We start from the raw sequence: 26,955 nt of genomic DNA on the forward strand, positions 1-26,955 counted from the left end.
TGATGGTACGCATGAAAAACTTGCACTTGAAAAGCAAAGAATTGATTTCAATGGTAAGGGCCCTCCTTAGCCTAGCGGTAAGACGCGCGGCTACAAAGCAAGACCATGCTGAGGGTGGCTGGGTTCGATTCCTGGTGCCGGTCTAGGCAATTTTCGGATTGGAAATTGCCTCGACTTCCCTGGGAATAAAAGTATCATCGTGTTAGCATCATGATAGATGCAAAAATGGTAACTTGGCTTAGAAACCTCGCAGTTAATAACTGTGGAAGTGCTTAATGAACACTAAGCTGCGAGACGGCTCTGTTCTAGTGGGGGATATAATGTCAAGAAGAAGAAGAAGAAGAAGAAGAAGAAGAAGAAGAAGGAGAAGAAGTTACAAAAGCTAAAAGTCCCTCTGTTTTGGCTTTTCTGGTCATAGAATTTATAAAGCGGAGTGATTCTATTGCATCCGACGTTTCGACCCTTGGTTTAGTAGAATCACTCCGCTTTATAAATTCTATGGCCAGAAAAGCCAAAACAGAGGTATTTTTTGTTATCTACCCTGGTCGTTCCCAGTATAAATAGTTAAGAAAGCTTTCTGGATGGTATATTTATCTCATTGGCATTACATGGCCCACTGGGATATTGCCGCTTCGCAGCTTAATGACTCTGACCACTATCTGGTGGTATCTAAGATTCGCAAAAGTGGCAACAAGTTTACGGTTAATTAGTTAATTGAACAGCCACAATGGTACTTGGTGCCACACAAGGTAATCAATGGAAAGGCTGTATGATAGCTTGTATGATAGCTTACATTGTTTGTACAAGAATCTAACAATTTCGCATATGCCCAGTTGTTATACAGGTTTTGGTATGTTTTTATACAGAATTGTTAGAAAGTCTAACAACCGCCGGTTGGGTGTAGTGACGGTTTTACACCAAAATAGAGAACGATATAAAAAATTAAGCGCAGCTGAGAAAAAACTGCACCGGTGTAAGAAACACGACAAAAAAGTACTCTCGGATGCAGAGGGAAGCTTTGCCAGAAACGACGCACGGAAGTTCTACAAAACGATCAACAACACGCCCCAGAAAAGCGTACCTGCGCCAGTCATGATCAATGACAGCTTCGGAAATCTGATGTCTGACCGAGCAGGGGTGGCTGCTAGGTGGAATGAGCACTTTGAATTATTGTTGAATGGTCAATCGGACAGAAAGGGCACAAACATAATCAGGATTGAGGATGATGGACAAGCACTGCAGCAACCAACGCTAGACGAAACAAGAAAAGCTGCTCGAGAGCTGAAGGACGGCTTCTAAAAGTTGGGAGTGACCGGATAAACGAAAACATCCACCAAGTGAAGAAATGCCTTTCGAGTCGAGTCAAGTACGAGACACTGAAGACGGCCTTACTGTTGAGGTCGAAATACGTATCTGTCAATATACAATTAAGTGGTGGAATTCAATGGGATTGTATTAACACGTCTTATGACAAGTGAAGACATTCCACTAAAAAGCTCAAAATAATTTTCTTATTGTTTATCTTGTTTATTGATAATACTTCAACTGATCATTATTGATCTCATTGAACTACTTAATATAGTTGACATCAAATATTTGCACTTGCCATTTCTAAACAATAACAATCAAACTTAAAAATGTGCATTACACAATAAACATAGTACATATAATACGTAACATATTTCATGTTAAAGTCTGTTCCCTTATCGGCTTCCACGTTTCATTCAATCAGCTGGAAAATTCTCTACAATTAATATTTCGTGGCCAAGTCTGCACGTGCATAGCTGATCCTCACCTCATTGTTCAAACACTCTGGTTGGCTTGATGGCCTTATGTCTTATCTACAACAAAGGGCACAGACTCAATACAGCCTACAATTAGTAATCTCCCAAATTCTGTTTAGCAGACTGCGTTAATTTGCGGAGACCTTTGTCGACGAATCAACCGAGAAGGATGATCAACAACGGACCTTCGACAAATTCGTGCGTCAAAGCGGCAGTGCTCTGCGGCCCTCCGAAAATACTGCAGCTCCCGATCTCCGTATTACAAACAACTGTTCAACCGCATTGGCCACCGCTATCATACGCACAACCGCTTCCTTTACAATCGATACATGAAACGCATAGAAATGAATATTCGTACAAACCCGAAAAGCTTTTGGTCGTTTGTCAATACCAAACGGAAGGAATCTGGGCTGCCGACCTCTATGTTTCTGGGAAATGACACAGCGATTAACGAGAGAAGGAAATGTGCCTCAGCACTTCAAACACGTTTTCAATAATTTTGCCGCCACTGCTGCACAAGTAGAGGATGCAAATACCTGGATACCATGTGATATGCTCAACTTTTCAACCAATTCTATTCAACTATGTTCTCTCGCACCATAGTCTCGCTCGTGTTCAGCCCATCAAGGATCTTGGTGTGCTTTTAGATAGCGGTCTTACGTTTAGAATCCACTACAACGATATAATCGCCTCAGCTAATCGACAACTAGACTATATCTTCAAGATTGCCGAAGAGTTTCGAGACCCTCTATGCCACAGATCTCTGTACTGCTGTCTTGTGCGTGCTATACTGGAGTCGGGCGCGATAATATGGTGCCCTTTCCAACCAACTTGGATTTCCAGAATTGAAGCCGTTCAAGGAAGTTCGTTAGATACGCTCTTCGGATTTGAAGATTGTTTACCTTGAAAAAGGTAATATAAATTACCGAAAAAGTTGGATGCAGAAGTAAAGTTGTTTTTAATGCTTTACAAGCCTGCAACAACCGAAAACGATTAAGTTTTCCACAGTCGTCAAGAGTTATTTCAGCATACGACTCAGTGAAACGTGAAACATATAATGTTGGAACAAGGCTTTCCGGCAAAACTTATTAGGCTGATTCGTGAGACGCTAGATGGATCCAAATCAAGCTTCAGAATACCTGGTGGAAAAAGGTGAAAGTGTGGTTGAAAACGGTGGATGGCGCAGACACATGGATCACGAGTTGTTGCAAGCAGTGTTGGGAAATGTACAGTAAAACACTGTGATTATGCGAATGTTTACATTTTATCCGGTCAAATTTCACGCACCGCACAAACCGAAACAGTTTTTCAAAAAAATTGTACGCCTCATTGTAACATTTTTTTACCGATGATGCAAACTGTTTGTATGTTCCTGCCTGCTGCTGCGTGAGAGTCGAGCCGTCGGTGCAGTCAGCAGATTTCTTGTTTCGGTTCGTGCGCAGCGCAAACAGAACAGAATCGAGTTTAATTTCCTGTGGCGCAAAGCCTCAAAAGAATGCTAGTCGTTGGTACTAATTCATTAGTTCTAGTCTCTAAAATGAGCAAGGAGTAAAGAAATAATCATTTATCACCAAAAACGGTCATACGTCGTGAAATGAACGTACAGAAACATTAATTGTGGGGAGAGAAAATAATAAAATCATGTGCTGACTGTCGTCTGCTTGCTCGTGGCTGCTGCGGCTGCCGTGTTTTTGTTTTTCTTTTACTTCGTGGCAGATTGAATGATAAAAAGAAATGTCAACCGTTCCCGTCCCTGGTTGCAAGTGTACAGAAATGCAGACATCGGCAGGCTGATAAAATACGGAAAATTACAGTGGGCTGGACATGTAGTGCGTATGCCGGAAGAGAGACCAGCCAAAGTCATGTTAAGCAGAGAACCTGGAAGAGGTCGTCAGCTCCGGGGTAAATCAAGCACTCGCTGACTTGGAGCCATCGAGGGAGATGCGCATGCGGCCGGCGCACAGTGGCGGGCCCTCATACAAATCCCGGACAAAACCTGAGATTGCGTTCAAAACTTCACCACAGAGTAATTTTGAAACGTTGAATTCATTTTGAGGTTAAAATGGTTATCCGACATACTTTATGTTATCCAAGGGCTTCCGCAAGTCCAGACCCTAGGATCTAGAACAAAGACAGCGTCCTCATTCTAACATTGCACCAGTCAATTTCCCGCTTTGGTGCAGCTATGCGCAATTCACCACACTAATCCCCGGGAAGTAAACAAAAAAATAGATTTTAATACATAATACCAGATTTTTTCGAATATTTCCTAAAAACTTTAGCCAAATTTCAGTTTCCCATAGATACATATTTGTTCGGGAGACACTTTGCGGAATGAACTTCAACAAGACACCAAAAATTTAATTTACAAGCTACAATAAAAAAAAATTAAAACTAGCTCATTCAATATATATGTTAAATTAAAAAAAATCAGAAGGGTTGTGTACAAGACACGACTGCTCGACGTAAACTACGTAAAACAGTTTCGTGAAATGAAGAATCTAGTGCCAGTGCAAGAATACATATTTGCAGCAGCTCTCTACAATACGTGCTCGTTATTCTGCTACGAACGGCAACGTAATTCTGCTACGACGTCGTACTTTGAACAAATTCGTCTTGCCTCAATCTTCCTATGTTTAAAATGGTGTCCATGAGAAGAATCAATTAATTCCCAATAATGCATATTTCGAATCACTAACGACCACACGACCCACGCCATAGGCTGGAATAACAAAACCAAATAAGAATCTTGAAAGAATTAAACTTGACTGCCACTGAGCCATCCATGCGAATACATATTTGTAGCATCTCCCTCCGACGCGCGCTCGTGATTCTGCTACGGACGCCAGGCAACTTTATGGCGTCTCCAAGCGGATAATTTGCACTTTGAAAAAAGTTCGCCTCGCCTCAATCTTGCCTCAATCAAAATGCGCGAACAAAAAACACGTCCGTACGTGCTGCTGTCTCGAACTGCAATGGGCCACGCGCGCGCGGGAGAGCAATTTTCTTATAATCAATAAAGATGGCTCATTAGTCCCGCCTCTTTGTTGTCCGGTATGACTGCAAATATTGTGTAACCGTCACACACCCCCCAAAGGGGCGTGGCTAAAGATTCGACTTTATTGATTACAAGAAAGCAGCTCTTCCGCGCGCGCGAGCCATTTCGTTCGAGATGTCGCGGAGAGTAGACCCTGGTACACCCTCCGGCATCGGTGGAGCTCCTACCCCTACCGGAAATTTTATTCCCGGCGATGGTGTGGGTCGCGCGGTCGTCGTCATTAACATTAGCAGCGCTCAGTTTAAATTTGATGTAGGAGGAATGACGGCTTTGGCAGGTTTTGTTCTATTTTTTTGGGAGGGGGGGGTGGTTGGGGTTGTTGACCAAATTTTATGAAATTTGGCCACAATATTCTTTGATATGCTATGATATGATATGATATTTGATATGAAGTACTAACGTGGTTCTTGGGAGCGTCCACAAATTACGTAACGCTTAGAAGGGGAAGGGGAGGTTGGGCAAAGTGTGACGACCCATACATAATTTTTAGATGCTTCATACAAAAAGTGTGACATAGGAGGGAGGGGGGGTTGAAAATGCCCAATTTTTGCGTTACGTAATTGAAGGATCTTCCCTTAAGGTGACTCGGGGAGGCACTACACACCGTGTTATTTGTCCTATCTTTTGTCTCTTTCTAATATTGTCACCTCGTTATTTTGGAGTGGCGTATTTCAGTTTTCAGTTGTTTGATGTAACTGTTAATGTATCAGCATGTAGATTGTGAGTAAGCACGCGCCGGTGATACTTTTTAAAAATCATATTTGTTGTAGAAAAAAAAATTAAGCATTAATGATAATCAATAGTATCAATAGAATTGGCAAATTGCTGAAGGGTTTCCGAATCGATTGATAAGCAAATGTCGAAAATAAGATAAAGACGCTATTAGCGTTTGAAATCTATCCTAATTTTTGTGACAGTCTCGAATTTGGAAATTTCCGTTTTAAACCCTGTATCTGAGTCTTCCCCTTAGACGAAGTTTACATAAAAAAATCTGTAGCAAACATCAATACTGACGCCATACAATTTTTTTTCAGTCATAATGCGAATCAATTGTTTGCATGGTCTCCTTCCGATACTTGCTTGGGATTCAACTACCGACGTTAGCGTTGCGCTTTGAATAAAGTTCATCTCGGAACCGATTTCTTTTTCAATCAACAGGAAAAATACAAAATTAGTCTCGCGGGAAATTTCATGTTGTGCCGACAACATCCAAATCGTTGCAAACGCCACATTAGTGAATAAATTGCTGTAGCAATCTTCCGATGACAGCCTATGCTCGGCACTAATGCTATGATTCCGCTACCGATGCCAAACAATTATGCTTTGTTCTATGAAGAAAGTTCGTCTAATATCAACATTCTCAATCACTAAAATCATACAACTCCGAATTACGCTAGAAAATTTCACCGAAGAATTTTCCAGTTCCTAACGGTTGCATTTTAGGAAAATTATTTCAACTTAACCTTCCTCCCAAATATAATGATGGTCCTGAAAAGAACCGATTAATTGCCACTTATGTACCTTATTAGCAGCCACTGGGCTGCGCGACCGCCATCCGATGATTCGGCTCAACGAACGTCGTCGATCGCCAGATCCGCCGAAGATGGGACACGGATGTAAATGATGCGCTGCTGCTTCCACGACCGCCACCACCACCGACCGAAAAAATTTCATCCGTACCACCACCGCTGAGACAGCCGTTGTCACTGGGACCGCTTCTAAACGCCCTGGTCCGCTCGCCGTGACATCCAGAATGAAAATGACGCGCGCACGCGAAACACGGGGCTTTTATTGCACAGGGAAAACGAAGCAGTGGATCAAAAGGCACGTACCTTACTGCAATCTGATGTCCGTGTTGGGGATTTATGAACGGAATTGAATTTTTCACCCGGTTTGGAAAGAAACAACATTTTCAATAGTTTAACGTTGATAATCAATAGTATCAATAGAATTGGCAAATTGCTGGAGAGTTTCTGAATCGATTGATAAGCAAATGTCGAAAATCCATCGAAAGATAAAGACGCTATTAGCGTTTGAAATCTATCCTAATTTCGTGACGGTCTCGAATTTGGAAATTTCGGTTTTACACCCTGTATCTGAGTCTTCCCCTTAGACGTAGTTTACGTCAAAAATCAGAAGGGTTGTGTACAAGACACGACCGCTCGACGTAAACTACGTAAAACCTCTTAGTGCAATCTTTTTATAACTGGTGCTCAAAAAACCTTCTCGATATAAACGTGAAAAAATGTAGCATAATTTCATTTACTAGAAAGCAGATATTACAAAACATTACCTGTAAGCTAGGCCAGGAACGAATTATACGATGCACAAAAGTGAGAGACTTAGGGTTATTATTAGACTCCAAGTTGACCTTTGTAGAACATTATAACGTCATTATTCATAAAGCACATAACATGCTTGGATTCATTAAACGTTTCAGTTATCATTTCAATGACCCTTACACGATAAAAACACTCTATGTGTCCTACGTCAGATCAATATTAGAATACTGTAGCATTGTCTGGTCACCCTATCAAGAAGTCCACTCAAATCGAATCGAATCAGTACAAAACAGTTTTTGCTTTTGCTCTTAGAAAGTTAGGGTTGGTCAACCCTTCCGCTTCCGTCATATGAATCTCGGTGCCTACTAATTAATATCGAAACACTTAAGAAAAGAAGAGAAGTTTGTTGTGTAACATTCGTTAATGGTTTAATCTCACATCAGATAAAAGCAGAAAGCCTTCTGTCAGGCTTGAACTTTTATGCACCTACACGTACCTTGAGAAATCGTGACTTATTTCAACTAAATCTGCAACGCACATCCTATGCTAAAATGGACCGCTCAACTCTATGATGAATATATATAATAAATATTGTGAGGTCATCGACATATCAATGTCTAACACGCTAGTGAGGAAAACAATGAATAGTATTGCATAATAGTTGTCTAGTGATTAAAACAGATAGTGTTTAAGTGAAACAATGTGTTTGTAGTCTACAATGCTTGACGAAATAAATAAATAAATAAATGAGAATCGTAATATCATATTAATATTAGGTTGTATACATGATACAATCGCGAATTTAAACCAAAAATTATCGTAATCTGTTCTCAGCATTTTCTTCAAACACCTTCAAAGATGTTACTTGGACTGCTACCGGCGAAGACGTCGTCTCAAGTCAATTTAAAAACCTACTCTCCCGCGTGCGTTTGCAGTTTTGATGGAAATCATCGTGCGATTGTCATCAGCATCGGCAGCGTTCAAAAGAATTTGTTTTAAAATCTTAGTAGAGCAGATTTGTCGGCAGCGAATGAAAAATGAGAGAGAAAATTACACTTACACAATTCTGCTGTCACCGACGACAGCCACTCAATGATTTATCGCTTACTTGCCACAGATTGCATCTTAGTGAAAAAAAGTATGCAGCAACTACTCGTCAACGGTCGCCACTGGCAAAATTCCCTGTCACTAACAGCAGCAAAACGAAAGTAAGAACATTGCGAGAAAATTTTACTTTTGCGACAATTTCCAATACAGCAAACAAAACCTTCTTCTTTCAAAAAGGATGGTCCTGAAAAGGGACCGATTAAGTGCGCCATTCACTATCAGTACTGCCCCCACCGACGACGAGATTTCTCCAGCAACCAACCAAATGGCCGACGGCCATCAATGTTGGATGAATTTAGAAATATTGATGATGTTGCTGACGACGGCCACACGCTTATTTACATCAAACCGGATCTGCAGCATCCGCCAATTACACGAGCGAACACCACTGATGTCGATACTGGGACCGCTCTCCAAAGAATCTCGAACAAACTGGTTGCGATGCTGAAACCGCGTTGGACCGCTCTCTGCGAAATCTCGAACAAAGTGGCTCGCGCGCGTGGAAAAGCTACTTTCGTGTATCTAATGAAATAACCTCATTAGCTCCGCCCCTTTGTTATTCGTAATGAGTGCACATTAAACTTGCACCCACAAATATTAACTGGGCTGGGTATCGATCTCACTATATTGAATACAATAAAGCAGCTTCCCCCCGCGTGAGCTCTTTTCTTCGAGATTTCTTGGATCAATATTTTAAATGGAAGACACTGGATATGTGACGAATATTATTTACAGGAACAGAATTGAAAAGTGAAATTTTGTTGCTTGATTATGTTCAATATTTGGAAAGGCGCATCCTTGTCTATATTTTTTTGTTGCATCTGCCTGCCGACGGCCGGCACAGAGGTCAAGTACGACGCCATCCAATTTTTGACAGTCACCATGAGAATGTGCTTAGTAATGTGATTAAAACTTCTCTCAGTATTAAACTTACTGTTTTATATAAAAGTGGATTGAGAAAATCGGATATAAAAAGTAAATTATTCTCGCAAGATTAGGACAATCGGTTGTTTGCTGTTAGTAGTTGTAAATGCTCAACAAGCTCTCAAGAAGCATAAATCAATTCTTCTCGGAACCCCCATTTAAAATGGAAGAATTGGTTTTAATTGTATTTTTATCAAAGAGACTTGCACTCAAATGGCGAAGATTTCGTTGTTATCGATCTCAACAGCATCAGTGATGGTCGTCGGCAGTGGTTGCTGCAGACAATTTATTCACCGCGGTAGCGTCTATAGCCATTCAACGGAAGAAAGTTAAACTCGATTGCTGTTATTAATTGTAGAGACGCAGAACTGAAAATAAAACAAACATTTTCTGATGAATCTACTTTATTGGATATGAGGAAGCTACTTTTCCGAGCGCGAATCACTTGATGATTGAAAGTGAAAATTTCTCGCAATGTTGTGAATTCTCAACAAGGTTTAAAGAAGCGAAAATCGGTTCTTTCTTTAAAGTGAAATAAAATTAAATGGCTTTGATTTCATCGTTAGCTATCCCAACGACATCAAAAATGGTCGTCGGCGAAGGCTGCTATGGAAAATGTATTAGCCGTGGTAGCTGCTGCAGCCATTTAGCAGTAGAAAATTATTTGTTTTCTTCAGATTCGGATGATCATTTGGTGGCTGTCAGTGGTTGTGAAGGCGCATCAAGACGCGTATATCACGTCCTTTCATGATCCCCATTTTTATCGGAAGATAGTTGATTTAAGACGAATTATCGGCAATTATGGCGCGGGTAGCAGTCCTAGCCGCATCAGAGCTGTCCGTCAGCGGTGGTTGCTGCGCTATCGTCTGTAACCATTCAGCAGTATAAAGAGAAATCTTTTCGCTAATTCAACCATCAATTTCAAACACGGCAAATGAAACCCTGACAAAGGACAGATTTTTTAAATTGTGCGTCTTTGCCATTACTAATAGCATGCGAGTGACTTGACTGATGTTTCTACTGACGACAAGTTTTCTCCAGCAGCCGCTTCCGATGGATGAATTTTCACTTTGCTGGGCATTTTCGGTAAAACAAATTCTCTTCTGTATATAATGGTGGTTCTAACAAACGACCGAATGATTTTAATTGTACCACGACCGCTGTCCGATGATTCGTTGCTACGGACGCTGGACGGTTCACGCTCCGTTTAATCTCAACTGCATATGACACCACACATACACACACACACACACACACACCACCGAACGCCAACACCACCGAGCCGCTACCAGATGGTCCACGTTCCAGCGGAGCGGTTCGCTCGCCGTGAAATCTCGAACGGAAATGACGCGCGCGCGTAGGACACGACTCGTTTCATGCACAGGGAAAATGAAGCGGTGGGCCAAAAGGTGCGTACGTTACAGCAATCTGATGTCCGTGTTAGGGATGCATGAACGGAATTAGTTCAGATTTTTTACCAGACGTGAAAGAACTAAAATTTTCAATAGTTTGACGTTGATAATCAATAGTTTTAAAACAATCAGCGAATAGGTGAAAAGTTTCCGTATCTATTGATAAGAAAAACTTTTTAAAAAAATCATTTAGCGAATTTACGAATTGATATTTTTAACGGATGTTCCGGATCTTCCAGGGCACCACCCAGTTGACACAATAATGGTCCGTATGCTGTGGATAGAATAGTCCGTATGTGGGTCATAGCATCGATTCCATGCTCAAGGTTCGGCACATAGGATAACTGTCCTATTTTGGACCCCTAGAGGAAGTGCATCCCAATATATGCTTATATCTATTGAAATACGGTTTCGATATGGGCGGAAATAAATCTATTTCAAAGATAAAAGTCTTATTTATGAAATAGAAATTCGAAATGAGCTTCAGTTATTGATAAATCAGTGAAATTTGCCATTTTCTGAAATGAAAATATTCTTCGTTTTGGACAGTGCAACATATTTTGGACACACATTTTGGACACCCCCAATTTAGTCTCTTCAAAGTCGAATTTCAAATTTACCCTGGTCAATTAAGCCGAAGCCAAGTCTTATCTTTCGATTGGCCTGCATCAATGAGAAGATTCCTGCGTTTTAAATTCACAATTTCGAAAAAAAGCTTATTGTGTACGTTCTGAGATTTTCAGTGATGTATATTTTTAAGCGTGACGCATTGTAACGCTTGCCTTCTTGAACAAAGAAGGTGATGCCAAAATCTACCCAGACTGAGGCTCAAGTATTCGCGGGCACGTCGGGGATGACTGCTCCAACGGAGAAGACACAAAAACGGGGAAGACAGTCTCCAGGGAATGAGCTCCATGGGGGCCGCTCCAGAACGCGGAGGTTTACTACCCCGAACAAGGGTAGTGGGGCTGGAAAGCTGAACCCTGGCCAGGTACCTCCAAAACCGGGGGAGGAAAGACCTGGAAAGGTCCGACCACCCAGGAAAGACGGTGGTAAGGGGTTACGGCAGGCTGAGAGCTCTCAGCCGCTCCAGGACAGGGAAACATAGGAGGATGACGCCTCCTGGACCCTGGTCAAGAACAAGAGGAAACCGAAGACGTCAAGGGCCGAAAAGAAGGCCCAGGCGAATGAGGGTAGCAAGAAGTCTAGGGTAGGCGCCAATCGCTCTAGGGGCGATGCCCTAGTCATCACGACGGACGAGGCTAAGTACTCGGATGTCTTGAAGGCGATGAGGAGTGACGTCAAGCTCGGTGAACTCGGTGCCGACGTACGTCGAATAAGAAGTACCCGGATGGACGAGATGATCCTCGAGCTGAAGCAGAGCGTCTCGCAAAAGGGCGCCGCCTACAAGAAGTTGGCGGAGGAAGTCCTAGGCGAGACGGTCAAGGTGAGGGCACTCACGACGGAGGTGAATCTAAGGGTTAAAGGCCGTAGCCGAACGAAGAGCTCGTCACTGCATTGCGGCGATAGTGTGAAGTGGAGATACCCACCGCAACCGTTCGGCTACGGAAAGGTTCGGTAGGGACGCAGGTAGCATTGGTTCGGCTATCTTCAGCGGACGCCTCCAAGGTAGTCAAGTTAGGGAGTGTCAAGGTGGGATGGTCGGTGTGCCCTGTGGGCATATACGAGCAACCCGAAGTTTGCTTCAAGTGCCTGGAACCGGGGCACAAGCAATGGGACTGCAAAGGCCCTGACAGAAGCATTCTTTGCCGACGTTGCGGATTAGAGGGACATAAGGCACAATGCTGCACGAACCTTCCCAATTGTTTGATTTGTTCCAGCAAAGCTGTGAACAGCAAGCACCACCTGGGGGGGTTCGAAGTGCCCGGCGTTTAAGCGTGCTGCAAAATCACAGTGCAGGCAACGCAGCTGGCTTGCTCGGCCTCGCCCGAGTGTTTGGTGTGCGCAGGTTTAGAGGAAACGGCGGAACACGTGTTGTTCGTGTGCTCACGTTTTCGCGCAATGCGTGACCACATGCTTGCCACATGTGGTCTGGACACTACCCCAGACAACCTAGTTCGGAGGATGTGTAAAGATGAAGTTGGCTGGAACGCCGTTTTATCGGCTATCGCCCAAATCGTCTCGGAGCTACACAGAAGGTGGCGCGTGGACTTAAGGATGGCTAGTTTAGGCGCAAATAAGAGGTGGTCCAAGGGATCGGAGTCGGCTTCATAGGTCATACCGGAGGTCATGCCCTGTGGCCGAACTCGATCCTTTTATCGAACAAGTGGCCGCGTGAAGAACAACATGGTATCGTCGCTTTCGCGGCGTCGGTCAACCGGGCGGGTTCCAAGCCCGAGGACGGAAAGGGGTCCTCGTCAAGGCTGGAGCAGGCGTAGGCACCGCGTCGAGAACCCTATCGAGAAGAGGTCAATTTGGGGTGCACGCGGAATCAGTATTCTTGATACCAGTCGTGCAGAGAGAAGCAGGTGCGAAGTCCACCCTTCCCACCTTCCAGGCCACCTGGAAAGCCGGCAATGCGCTGGCACGATACCATGGTGTTCTTCTAAAAAAGCGGGTCACGATGTTCGGTGCTACAAGGACACACAGCTAATCTCGAGGGTGCGTTGTGCACTGGCCCCCCTTTGAAGCATTACTTTCTGGTTGTACCGAAGGGACGACGGGCTTGGCGGCAATGGAAACGGTTTAGCGGGTCAGGGATGTAGTCCTGCCTCCCTCGTTTGCTGATGGAGGTGGTCCCTATCCCCGCATTTCCTGGACAAGGAAGAAAAAAAAAGAAAAAAAAAACATTGTAAGGCGGTTGGGTACCCGGGTATCCCGTCACCCATCTACGGTGGGAAAAATCGTCACTCACATAAGGATTAAGAGGGAGACAGCGAGGATTGGACTCACGATCGATACCAGCAAAATGAAGTACATGGTCGCTGGCAATCAACGTGGGTTCATTAGTGGAGTTGGTAGCGAAATGTTGCTGGATGGTGAAAAATTTGAAGTCTGACTCAGTCAGTGGCGTAGCCCCCCAGAGACAAAATTTATAGAATAGACCCGCATCGCCACACTGTGGTTAAAGATCACATTACAATTAAGTCAATGTATTGGCAAAGCTAGTTCGGAATGGTGCTAAAATAGTGAAACTGATAGAACTTGGCCATCTATTAGATTTAAATTGATAGATGCCCATCAAAGAAAACGCAATTCTAACAACACATTAACAACAATAGAATTAGAATTAGTAAGCTCAATAAGACCAAAGTTGGGTTAGCTGGATATGTAATAAATATGAACAACGCTTCCAACTTTGGCGAAAGACTGTGAATAAACCATGAGACACAAAGGTGGTAGGATGTGGATGGCTGGCAACACAAAAAAGGGATTTACGTGGGGCTACTCGCCCAAGCAACATAGTTAGTGTTCTATAACGCTCTTCGAGACAGCGATTTATTTACTTAGCTGCCCTGAACCTACTGGGGTCGTTTTTTACGCGGATTTTGGAATTTACGGAATTTGGAATTTCGGAATTTTGGAATTAACGAGTCCTCCACGTAAAAATCGACACCAGTTTATTCATGGATCGCGTGTGAATTGTGTATGTAACTTAAGGTCACTCCTGACGGAATCCAATTTTCAAAGTACTCACGTTTTCAAGGGCACACCATTCGATACGGAAGCAACGCACAACTGTAATTTTTATTTTTTCAGCTGTGCTGCGTCGCAGCATGCGTGAAAAAATAAAATAACAGTTATGCGTTGCTTCCGTATCGAATGGTGTGCCCTTGAAAATGCGAGTACTTTGAAAATTGGATTCCGTCAGAAGTGACCTTAATATGTATGTAACTTAATGGTAACAATTATTTGATGCAGTTTTAGAAATTAAAAGGTTATGCACATTTGGTGCGTTTTTGAGAGCTCGTCCAGCAGTTATTTTTGAAAGACGTATGTGGAAAAATGTTCGTAGATAAAGTCAGATTGTTCGCTATTCAACTTGATTTGCCAGTCTTGATTACTGAATCGATCTTAGCACTATTTGAGCATTTCGAATGATTTTAAATTCAAAACTTTTAGCAAATTGATGTTAATCTTGGCAGAGCTCCTCCTCGATAACAAAAGTTAGTTAGAACTAAGGGTGAATAAGAGGTAAAATACCAAAAACTAATATTCAAAATACTTTAGCCATAACATGCTCAGGTATTTTAAAACCAAAATAATTATTTGCTCCGCGTTTGGTGTCGTAATAACAGAGAATGTTATGCATGAAGTAATTTGCATATTATTTTTTTTTGTATTATTCGGTATTATTTCTTATGCATCTCTAACTCATATCAGTGTAGGGCACGGTACACAGACAACAAGGTAGGCTCGTAAGAAAAATGACACTTCCAAGGTGAGGTATATTTTATCGCCTTATGTTAGAGTACAAAAGTAGGCATGCTGAGACAGTAGAGCATCGTCTTGGTTCAGCTTGTGCGAAGATAGTAGTGACGACACATGTTAGACTGCCTTGTTTTTTGTATGCCGTGAGTGTAGGGTATCAATAACATAATGAAGAATCTTTGAGTTATTTTCTCCTGCTCGGGTTGCTGAGCACTCATATCGCGAACCCTTATACAAACTTTCACATCAGTTGTTCATCATCAATCACACAGTAATCATAAATATTATTTTTCAGTATGCCCAAGAAACTAACCTATGCTTGCGATAAAGATTTCTCTCATCTCACAGAAAAACCATCACACAGTCACGCTTTAGTCATTCGGTATTCCAATGGTAACATAATTTTTCCATCATGCACAACTTTGCTGATATCTTTGTTTTGTTCCCTGGTTTCAATTTTGTTAGAAAAGCAACTCACAATCAGTTCAGTTACCGCATTATCGCTTTCGTTTGTTTATTGTAATACAAAAACCTGTCGTACATTGACTGCGCACATTGATCACACATCAGTAGCCCCAAACTCGATTACTCTCATTGCATGGCTTTTCTTCGAAGACTTTACTCACAGATGCCGTTTGATTGTACTAAAAGTAAACTATTTATTATCAACCGGTGTTCAATTATCACGATTACTTTTTCACAACAAGTTCGTATAAATCGTCTCTCTTCTGTTTGAGCACTGGAATTTGACCTCTAACTTCTGGCAACGTCCTGAGCACTAAGTCGGCAACGACGATTTCTTGAAAATCCGTTCCCTTTTGGATCACTCTTCCCCAAGGATCCACGACCATCGAATGACCGTAAGGAATCAGTTCAGCATGCGAATCTCTCGCAGGGCACATAATGCCACAAACACTTGATTGTCCAAGGCGCGAGATCTGGCAAGCAATTCCCAATGAAGTTCCCCTGTGTAGACGTCATAAACTGCCGGGTATATGAGCAGATCGCATCCTTTTTTACGGTAGGCATTGGCGAATTCCGGAAATCGTATGTCCCAGCAAATGCCAAGCCCGATTTTGGTCTCGCCTATGCAGAATGTTGTGTAGCTATCACCCGCCGTAAAAACTTTGCTTTCTTCCATCTCCAACTTTCCTGGGATGTTTGTGTTGCAGAGATGAACCTGTTCCAAGGTCACGCAATGAAAACATGATCAGTATTAAAACAACCGCACAGCAGTGGATATCACATAAAGCCCCAAACTCACCTCACGATGCTTTGCCACTAACTCTCCGTCCGGTCCCCAGACGGTACATGTGTTATACAGCTTTCCACAGCATTTTTCCACAATAGATCCTCCCACGACAAAGACACCAAAGTCTCGCGCCGCTTTGCTCAACGCCTGACTTGTCTCACCTTGAGGTATCTCCTCGGCATTTGCCATAAAATTTCTTTCACTGTACGGGCAGTTCAAGCTCTCCGGTAGTACCACCACATTTGCTCCCTTTTCCTTTTTGGCAATCCGAATCAAGTCGACTGCATTCTTCAGGGCTTTCTCCTTGGGTACAGCGATCTTCAACTGAATCAGCGCTATTTTGATGACCATCTTGACGATGCAAGTGCGAGCTCACTACTGGCACTTACCGAACGGATTTCAATGACCGCCTGCATGGAGTTCTCGCTCGCTTGATTGTGCGATGACCCACTGAATCCGAGTCAAATGTAGGTGATCATCCCAAATGCGCAGTTGGTTGTGCTGGCAAGCACTGATAACGATTTACATAGTTGGCTTTCCATCATCAGCTGTGTACATGACGGTTATTTATAAAGGATTCATTCTCTCAAGGAGAATCGCGTTTTCGCGAGTAGTGGCTTCAATAAAGCGGTCATCACTAACCTACTATTGCTTCTGTGTGATCGACTGTGGATGGTAAACGGTAGGTGGTAAGAAAGTTTTTGATTTGTTTTGATCTTGTGATTGTAAATAGCCGGCAGATACGGATGATCGGGAACGATTGATGCATAATACAGCGCAAACAGTAGGGAGAAGTGAGCTATTTTTGATTCTGCGTTCTTTAAATTCAAAACAGTTCCGAAACACGTTTGTATGGCAGCTTATCTCATCGAAGTCTAATATAGGTTGTCGCAATGACATAATGAATACATATTATCCCTATACTATACAAGTGCCGATCAGTTATGTTTAATTTAATGTCAGTAGTTAAATTCAGCAGTAACCTCTTGATCGAGTTTTCTCATATGCACATGGCTGAGATATAGATGCGTACCACTCTAAGCTTATCATACCTCCATTGACTATACATTTCGTAGTTGCTAATCGTGCTTGGCCGAGAAGCAACAAAAATGCACAGCTCCTCAATTGATTGGGATTAGAAAGTTATTCTCACTGTACGTAGATGCTTTGGAGTTCAATGAATTTAAGACCAATGACGGTAACGAGCACATCCGCACAGTCAATTCAAGATTAGGTGAAGAAAATAGGTTCGGTATTCATTGCTACTAAAGACTGAGGAATCCACGGCATCTCCGTCATGAGAAAGGAATAGTTGGAAAGTGTTTTTTTGACGTAAACTACGTCTAAGGGGAAGACTCGGATACAGGGTGACAAATGAAAATTTCCAAATCCGAGACCGTCACGAAATCATGTAAGATTTTGAACGTTAATAGCGCATTCATCTTTCGATGGATTTTTGAGATTTATATATCAATCGACTCGGAAACTCTCTACCAATTTTCCAGATATATTAAACATTTGATTATCAACGTTAAAGTAGGGTATTGGACCATTTTGGCAGCACCTCTTTTTCCCGTTCGCAAAGTGAGTCTCATTCGGCCGTCGTTCAGTGTAGTTTTGGGCTCTTCTTTTTGTGCGGTGCTTCGCACCAGTTTGCCACAAAAAGTAGGGCCAGAGCAGTGACCGCAGTCGGCGATATACATACAAGCGCATGTTTTTGCAAGGGTAGGATGATCGATTGTTAGCAACGGCAATGCAATGTCATAATGCGATAATCGCAATGCAAATGAACAAACATGCTCGATTCAAAGATAACTTAGGTAAATGGTAAGCCATTTTATGATAAACTGCAGATTGTTAATTTTATTTCTATTATAAATATGTGATAAAATCAAAAGAATTCAATTTTAATTCAGAAAGTTTGAATGCACTTCAGATACTCTGTGGGTACAATCATGCGGGGCTTATTGTAAACGAATATAGCTTCGGAACGCATACTTCATTGAAACGGGCTATAGGTTACAATAGAATTATTACTTTCTAGCTCCCGGATCTAAGATTCTTGCAATTATATTAATAATATGGTTGCACGAATATGTTATCCATAATGCCACTGCCAGATAGTGGGAGTTAGATTGTAATAAAATAGCACATATACCCTATTCCCGTCCGCAGCGTTTACTGCTCAACCGAATGGTACCGTTCTGACTCAAATCCCGAATATGACTCATATTTCGAACACTGGCGTTTTAGCGCCCTAAAACTAAAACTGTCATTGGTTTTCCGCACTGAGGATCAAGATAACAAACGAATTCAAACTCCTGTGGAGAAAATTACACAAATAAAGTCAAAATGGGCATTTAAAAGCTAAAGTTCGGAATATGAGTCATGTTCGGAATTTAAGTCAAAACGCTACATAGCTAGTATTTGTTGGTTTCTAGTTGGCGCAACCGGGTTTTATCGACTCGCCCTTCTTTGTCGGACTCAACAATACGACTATCTCTTCTCTGCCAACTATTCCTCGTCACTCCAAATAACAGAAGGCGGAGATTCTGCCAAAGGTCCAAGGCTCGTATTCTTCCACCAGTGATGACTCGATGCTCTGACTATCATTGGACAGAGGCACCTGTTTGTCCGTAGCCAGAGGAGTGATTCTTTGCAAGGTCCAGGGCCGATGCGTATCGTCTCGCATCTGTCGTAAAATCGCTAAATCGTGGTACACGCACTCACCAGTATTAACCCCCAGCAACAAACATATTACACATCGATCACAGTAACTTATATGTGCCCGAATTCTTTCTAATTATGGTTACTGCAACAAGATTGGCTCAACGTGTGCTGCTTGGGATATCATAACCATGTAACGCTAGTGAGTTATTTTTATTTCAGAATAGTATTATTTAATAATCATACTCCACTATTTCCACCTATATATTACTACAAATAAACTAGAATAGTGGTCGAAAATTTGGAATGAAACTGAATCCCTACTAATTTTGCTCTAAGTCGAATGCAACAGTTGGAATTGCGAAAAGCATTATTATCACTTGGGGTTTTAAAGTTAAAATTTTAAGTTATCGTACCGTCGTCGGGGAGAAAACGGGTCAAATGGGGGTGAGAATGAGTCACTGTTTCAACTACATAGAATGCTTGTAGAATAGATTTAATCTATCTGAGAACAATAAAACTGGATTATAAGTGACCTTTTTGAACGATTTTGTTATCCGACCTCCAGACTGTCGGTGTGGGCTCGGACGTCACTACGGTATTCAACAATTTTACGGTATTCAACTACGGTATTCAACAATTTTTTATATTTTAAGTTATGGTAATTTTGTTCTAAACCAGTGGCATAAATAATCAAATGAATTATTTTAAAATATGACTACATTCCTCAATGCACCGAACTGTTCTACGTAGCTTACGTTGGGCGGTCGTGTCTTGTACATAACCCTTCAGATTTTTCTTCCTAAACAATGGAGGGGGAATCTGCTCAACAGACATCCTGGGTTGACCAGGAAGTGCTGGGTTAGGGGCCACCTCCAATGAGGGAGGCAGGGCTGCATCCCCGACCAGCTAAACCGTTTCCATTGCCGCCAAGCCCATCGTCCCTTCGGTACAACCAGAAAGTAATGCTTCAAAGGGGGCCAGTGCATGACGCACCCTCGAGGTTAGCTGCGTGTCCTTGCAGCATCGAACATCGTGACTCGCTTTTTTAGAAGAACACCATGGTATCGTGCCAGCGCATTGCCGGCTTTCCAGGTGGCCTTACCACGCCCTATGTCCTCGGAAGGTGGGCAGGGTCGACTTCGCGCCTGCTTCCCTCTGCACGACTGGTATCAAGAATGATGATGCCGCGTGCACCCCAAATTGACCTTTCTGCGATAGGGCCTATTCGCCAGCACACAGAGGGACTTGCCGACGCGGTGCCTACGCCTGCCCCAGCCTTGACGAGGACCCCTTTCCGTCCTCGGGCTCGGAACCCGCCCGGTTGACCGACGCCGCGAAAGCGACGATACCATGTTGTTCTTCGCGCGGCCACTTGTTCGGTAAAAGGATCGAGTTCGACCACAGAGTATGACCACCGGTACGACCCATGAAGCCGACTCCGATCCCTTGGACCACCTCTTATTTGCGCCTGAACTAGCCATCCTTGAGTCCACGCGCCACCTTCTATGTAGCTCCGAGACGATTTGGGCGATAGCCGATAAAACGGCGTTCCAGCCAACTTCATCTTTACACATCCTCCGAACTAGGTTGTCCGGGGTAGTGTCCATAACACATGTGGCAAGCATGTGGACACGCATTGCGCGAAAACATGAGCACACGAACAACACGTGTTCCGCCGTTTCCTCTAAACCTGCGCACACCAAACACTCGGCGAGGCCGAGCAAGCCAGCTGCGTTACCTGCACTTTAATTTTGCAGCACGCTTAAACGCCGGGCACATCGAACCCCCCATGGGGTGCTTGCTGTTCACAGCTTTGCTGGAACAAATCAAACAATTGGGAGGGTTCGTGCAGCATTGTGCCTTATGTCCCTCCAATCCGCAGCGTCGGCAGAGATTGCTTCTGTCAGGGCGTTTGCAGTCCCATTGCTTGTGCCCCGGTTCCAGGCACTTGAAGCAAACTTCGGGTTGCTCGTATATGCGCACAGGGCATACCGACCATCCCACTTTGACGCTCCCTAACTTGACTACCTTGGAGGCGTCCGCTGCAGATAGCCGAACCAATGCTACCTGCGTCCCTGCCGGACCTTTCCGTAGCCGAACGGCTGCGGTGGGCGTCTCCACTTCACACTGTCGCCGCAGTGCCGTGACTAGCTGTTCGACTTCGGTGATCTCGTCCAGGTCTTTAACCCTTAGATTCACCTCCGTCGTGAGTGCCCTCACCTTGACCGTCTCGCCTAGGACCTCCTCCGCCAACTTCTTGTAGGCGGCGCCCTTTTGCGAGACGCCCCGCTTCAGCTCGAGTATCATGTCGCCCATCCGGGTACGTCTTATTCGACGTACGTCGGCGCCGAGTTCACCGAGCTTGACGTCACTCCTCATCGCCTTCAAAACGGATGTTTTAGTACTTAGCCTCGTCCGCCGTGATGACTAGGGCATCGCCCCTGGAGCGATTGGCGCCTACCCTAGACTTCTTGCTACCCTCATTCGCCTGGGCCTTCTTTTCGGCCCTTGACGTCTTCGGTTTCCTCTTGTTCTTGACCAGGGTCAAGGAGGCGTCATCCCCCTCTATTTCCCTGGTCTGGTGCGGCTGAGAACTTTCAGCCTGCCGTAACCCCTTACCACCGTCTTTCCTGAGTGGACGGACCTTTCCAGGTCCTTCCTCCCCCGGTTTTGGAGGTACCTGGCCGGGGTTCAGCTTCCCAGCCCCACTACCCTTGTTCGGGGTAGTAACCCTCCGCGTTTTGGAGCGGCCCCCAGGGAGCTCATCCGCTGGAGACTGTCTCCCCCGTTTTTGTGTCTGCTCCGTTGGAACAGTCACCCCCGACGTACCCGCAAATACTTGAGCCTCAGTCTGGGTAGATTTTGGCACCACCGTCTTCGCTGGCACGCCTTCGGTCGATTCGACCTTGCCCCCTTGTCCGCGAATCCTTGGGCCTCAGTCTGGGTAGACCTCGACTCCACCGATTTCGGGTTTACACTTGGCCGTCCCGATCGCCCTCTCCAGCTTGGCGTCCAGCATCGACTTTCGAAGTTTCTGCAAGCTCCTCTTGAGGTCCTTGCTGATATTATGCTTCGATGGCGCAAAGTCGATGATGGCGTCCAGCTGTTCCGTCGCCACCTCGAAGGCCGAAAGCCCATCGCGTTTGAAGGAGAGAGAAGGCCTCCACAAGCCATGGGCCGTCAATAACCCCTACCGGCGTTTTTCTAGCCGAGAGGAAGGTTGAGTGACCCACGCTGGCGCTGCGCACTGAGCTGCCGACTATTGCCTCTGGCCTCCTAGGCGGAGACCTGAACAACCCACCTCTTGCGAAGGGGTTGTCGCCTATACTACTACCACTAATTGAAGAATTGACTTGGTTTTCCATTTTGGTCCCACTAGTTTCTCGGGAAAAGAGGTCCACCACGCCAGAGCCCAGCATGACGCGGTAAGGGACAATTACTGTGGAGGGTGCTCAGGTACCCCACAGGCTCCGTTGAAGGCCTAGCTCATTATTTCACCCCCCTGGCCATGCATCCCCTCGGCACGGGTCGCTTGACGCCTTGGGATTAGGGGTTAGGGACGATGGTCCCGGTCTAACTCGCAGTGGCCATGGGGAGGGGTCGTCAATGACAATGCAATGAGTCTCGGCTTCGTCAAGTGTCATACACACCTAAGCCCAGCGAATAAACACAATGGATAAATGAAATCGAGGGCCGGTATAACTAAGTGATTTTCTTAATTAATCTTCCGCAGGAAATTTCGTTCAGTACTGCTTCTTTGTTCAGTACTGAGTATTCGTTCAGTACTGACTTCGGGTCTCCAGAAGCCTTGTGAGCAAAGGCGTAGGATTGCCAATCCGTAGGTGGCGTGTTCGATCCTCGGTCCGGTCTAGGATGTGTTCGGGTTGTAAACTTTCTCGACACCCTGAGCATAGTGTATCCATTATACTTGCCACACAAAATACATACTCATGCAATGGTGGGCATAGAAAACCTATCATTTAATAACTGAGTAAATGCTTATAGAATACTAAGTTGAAAAACAGGCCAAAATCCAATTCAGCAACCGAAACATCACTTTTATTGAGATCTCGATAAACAATATGTTTGTTGGAATGCTGAGATCTCGGTTAAAACATATACATTTAGTACCGTCATCGGGGGGTCAATGGGTCAAATGGGGGTGAGAATGGGTCACTGTTTCAACTACTTAGAATGCTTGTAGAATAGATTGGATGTATATGAGGGTAACAAGACCAAAATATAAGAGACCTTTTGAACGGTTTTGTTGACGACCTCTAGACTGCCGGTGAGAGCGATGACTCATTCTCACCCAGACCCATTGTCACCCTCGATGGCGGTATAGGGAAAGTATGTTTGATTGTTGAGTAAAATAATATCGCTCATTCAAACACAACTAAGAAATAGTAATTTGTGCAACAAATTGCAAAAGATGATTTTTTCAGCACAAGTAGTACGTCCATCCAACGAGGTATTATGATCAGGAATTGCAAAAAGAAGGAAGAAGAAGCAGGAAGAGATAGAAAACAAAATGAAAAAGGAATAAACCAAACAAGATGGAGAAATGAATAGAAAAGAAAGAGGAAAAATTAAGAAGGAAGAAAGAGAAAGGAAGAAGAAGAAAATTAAGGTAGAACGAAGAGGGAAAAAAGAAGAAGCAAATAAGAAAATGAAACATGTGAGAAGAAAGTAGGAATAAGGAAAAGGAAATAAGGAAGCCTTAACAAGGAATGAGGAACAAAGCAGAAGGAAAAAAGAGCATAGAAGAAGTAAAAAAGGAGGAAGGAATAAGGAATATGAAAGAAGAAAAACAGTGTAAGAAGAATGAATACGAAAGAAGGAAGAAATTAAAAAGAAATAGGAATATGGTAGCAGGAACAAGAAAAATGAATAAGGGAAAAGAAGAAGGTAGAAAAAAGGAGGTTGGTAGGAAGAAAAATGAAGAAGGAGGAAGGAAGAAGAAGGAAAGGGAAAAATGGAAGAAGGAAGGCGAAGGAAAGAAGAACGAAAAAAAAAGAAGAAGGAAGGAAGAAGAAAGAAGTAAGAAGGAAGAAGGAAGTAGGAAAAAGGAAGAACGAAAAAAAAAGAAGGAAGAAGAAAGAAGAAAGAAGTAAGAAGGAAGTAGGAAAAAGGAAGAAGGAAAAAAAAGAAAGGAGAAAGACTAATGAGAAGGAAAAGTCGAAGAACGAAGAAGAAAGAGGAAGAAGGAAGACGGAAGAAGGATGAAGGAAGAAGAGAGAAGGAAGGAAGAAAAAGGGAGAAGGAAGAATGATGAAGGATGACGAAAGAAGGAAGCAGAGGAAAACGGAAAAAAAACAAAGAAGAAAATGGGAAAAAGTAATAAGGAATGAGGAAGAAGGAGGAAGCAACAAGCAAGAGAGAAGAAGAAATAAAGAAGAATAAAGGAATAAGAAGGCAAAGGAAGAAGAAAGAAGGAAGTAAGCCGAAGAAAGAAGGAAGAAAGCAGAAGAAAAAAAGAAAAAGAAAGATGGAAATAGGAAGACGAAAAATGTAAGCAAGAAGAGAAAAAAGGATGAAGGAATAATAAAGAGGGGAGAAGGACATAGGAAAAGGAAAAAGTAAGAAGGAGGAAAGAAGAAGAAACAAGAAGTAAAAGAAGGAAGATAGAAGAATGAAGAAGAAGAAAGAAGAAGAAGGAAGAAGAAACAAAGAAGAAGGAAGGAGGAAGAAGGAAAAAGGGAAAAAGGAAAAAAGGAAGAAGGAAAGAAGAAGAAGTTAGAAGTAAAAGAAAGGAAGGAATAGAAAGAAAGAAGAAAAAGGAAGAAAAAGGAAAAAAGAAAATTTGAGGAAGAAGGTTCTGCGGAGAAGGAAGAAGGAATAAGGAAGAAAAAAGAAGAATGAGGGAAAAAAAAGGAAGATGAAAGAAGGAAGGAGGATGAAGGAAGAAGAAAGAAGAAAAAAAGATTAAACGAGAAGAAAAGAAAAAGAAGAATAAAATAAGATGAAAAAAGGAAGAAGAATGAAGGATGATGGAAGAAGGTAAAAGAAAAAAAATAAAAAAGAAGGAAGAAAAAGAAGGAATAGGAACAAGGAAAGAAGATGGAAAAGAAAGAAGAAGTTGGAAAAAGGAAGAAAAAAGAAGGAAGAAATAATGAAGGAAGTTGGAAGAAGTAAGAAGGAAGAAAGAAGAATGAAGAAAGAAGGAGGAAAAAGAAAGAAGGAAGAAGGAAGGCATAAAAGGAAGAAGGAAGAAGTAAAAGGAAGAAGGAAAAAGGAAGAAGAAAGAAAGAAGAAGGAAAAATAAGTAAGGAAGGAAGAAGAAGAATGAAGGAGGAAGGAAGAAGGAAGAAAGAAGAATGAAGATGGAGAAGGAAGGAAAAAATGAAATATGGAATAAGGAAATACGGAGAAGAAAGCAAAAATAAAGAATCAAGGAGAATAAGAAGGAAGAAGGAAGTAGGAAAAGGGAGGAAGGAAGAAGGACGAGGAAGAAAGAAGAAAAAAAAGAAAATGAAAAATTTAAGAAGGAAGAAGAAAATAGGAAAAAATGAATGAAAGTAGAAGGAACGAAGGAAAATGAAGAAGGAAAAGGAAATGAAAAAGGACAAAGTAGAAGGAAGGAAAAGAAAGAAGAAAAACCCAGATGAATCCACCTACCGTCGATGGTGCCTTTTTCGTGCATTAAAAAAAAATAAGAAAAACACATAAAAGAGGTCGAAATAGAGCTTTAGGGGGATAGATTTTACTTTTTCCATCAATTCATATACATTTACCGTCATTTGAATACATTGCTGCAAGCTATGAAAATTTTTTTTTCTTCTTTTTTGAATTGTTTATCCCTTTGCAAAAAAACAATGTTTTTTTAATAACTTTGGAACGCAATGACTGATCGGTTCAATTTTCAATAGGAAACAACTAGACCACAAACTGCGTCGTTTGCAACATGTTGCGAGCACATCGAATAATACTTAGTACCAAAAATATGTCTCAAATTTTGTACACCCACACATACAGACATCAGCTCAATTCGTCGAGCTGAGTCGATTGGTATATAACACTAAGGGTTTCCGAGCCTTCTATAAAAACTTTGGTTTTGGAGTGATCATATAGCCTTTACGTATACTTTGTATACGAGAAAGGCAAAAAGGATGAAGAAAGACAGAAGAAAGAAGGAAGAAAATAAGAAGATGTAGATAGAAATACCGAAGGACGAGTAGGAAGAAAGAAAAAGGAAGACGAAAGAAGACAGAAGGAAGAGGAGGAAGGTAGAAGAAAGAAGGAAGAAAGAAGATCGAAAAAATGAAAAAGGAAGAAAGAAGGAAGAATTAAGAAGGAATACGAAAGAAGAAAGATGGAGGAAGAAAGATTCAAGAAGAAAGATGCAAGAAGAAAGAAGAAAGAAGGAAGCGGAAAGAAGGAAGAAGGAAAAAATAAGAACGTAGAAGGTAGAAGGAATAGAAAGAAGGAAACATAAAAAGGAAGAAGAAGAAAAAGAAGGAAAAGAAAAAAGAATAAAGGAGGAGGGATGAAGAAATGGAAGAAAGAGGAAGGAAGATGGAAGAAAAAAAAGAAAGAAGAAGGTTGAAGAGAGAGAAGGAAGAAATAAAAGAAAGAAGTAAAAGCAATAAGGAAAAAAAAGAAAGGAAGAAGAAAGGAAGAAAGAAAAAAAGAAGAAGAGAGATGGAAATTGGAAGAATTGGAGAATCTTCTTTCATAAAGAGAAAAAAAGTACGAAGGAATAAAAAAAGGGGAGAGAAGGACCTAAAAAAAGAGAAAAAGGAAGAAGGAGGAAAGAAGTAGGAAAAGGAACAAAAGGAAAAAAGGAGAAAGATAGAAGAATGAAAAAGGAGAAGGAAGATGAAACAAAGAAGAAGGAAGGAGGAGAGGAAGAAGAAAGATGGAGGTAGAGAGAAGGAAAAGGAAGAAGGAAGAAGAAAGAAGCAGAAGGAAGAAGAAAGAAGGAAGAAGGAAGAAAAAGAATGAAGAAGAAAGTAGGAATTAAGGAAAGAAAGAAGGAAGGAGGAAAAATAAAAAAAGAAGAAGAAGTTAGAAACAAAAAGAAGGAAGGAATAGAAAGTATGAAGAAGGAAGATACAAGAAAAAAGAAGGTTTG

The 26,955-nt window shown here is 42.6% G+C and overlaps 1 long non-coding RNA gene and 1 pseudogene across 1 annotated transcript in view; both read right to left on the reverse strand.

The window, feature by feature from the left end:
- Window positions 1-26,955, reverse strand: part of LOC134205649 (uncharacterized) — a 363,787-nt gene that overhangs the window by 57,271 nt on the left and 279,561 nt on the right. The window lies entirely within an intron of this gene.
- On the reverse strand, window positions 15,444-16,661 carry LOC134205605 (omega-amidase NIT2-like; annotated as a pseudogene).

Source organism: Armigeres subalbatus, chromosome 1 (genome assembly GCF_024139115.2).
Source record: "Armigeres subalbatus isolate Guangzhou_Male chromosome 1, GZ_Asu_2, whole genome shotgun sequence".
NCBI classification, from domain to species: domain Eukaryota; kingdom Metazoa; phylum Arthropoda; class Insecta; order Diptera; family Culicidae; genus Armigeres; species Armigeres subalbatus.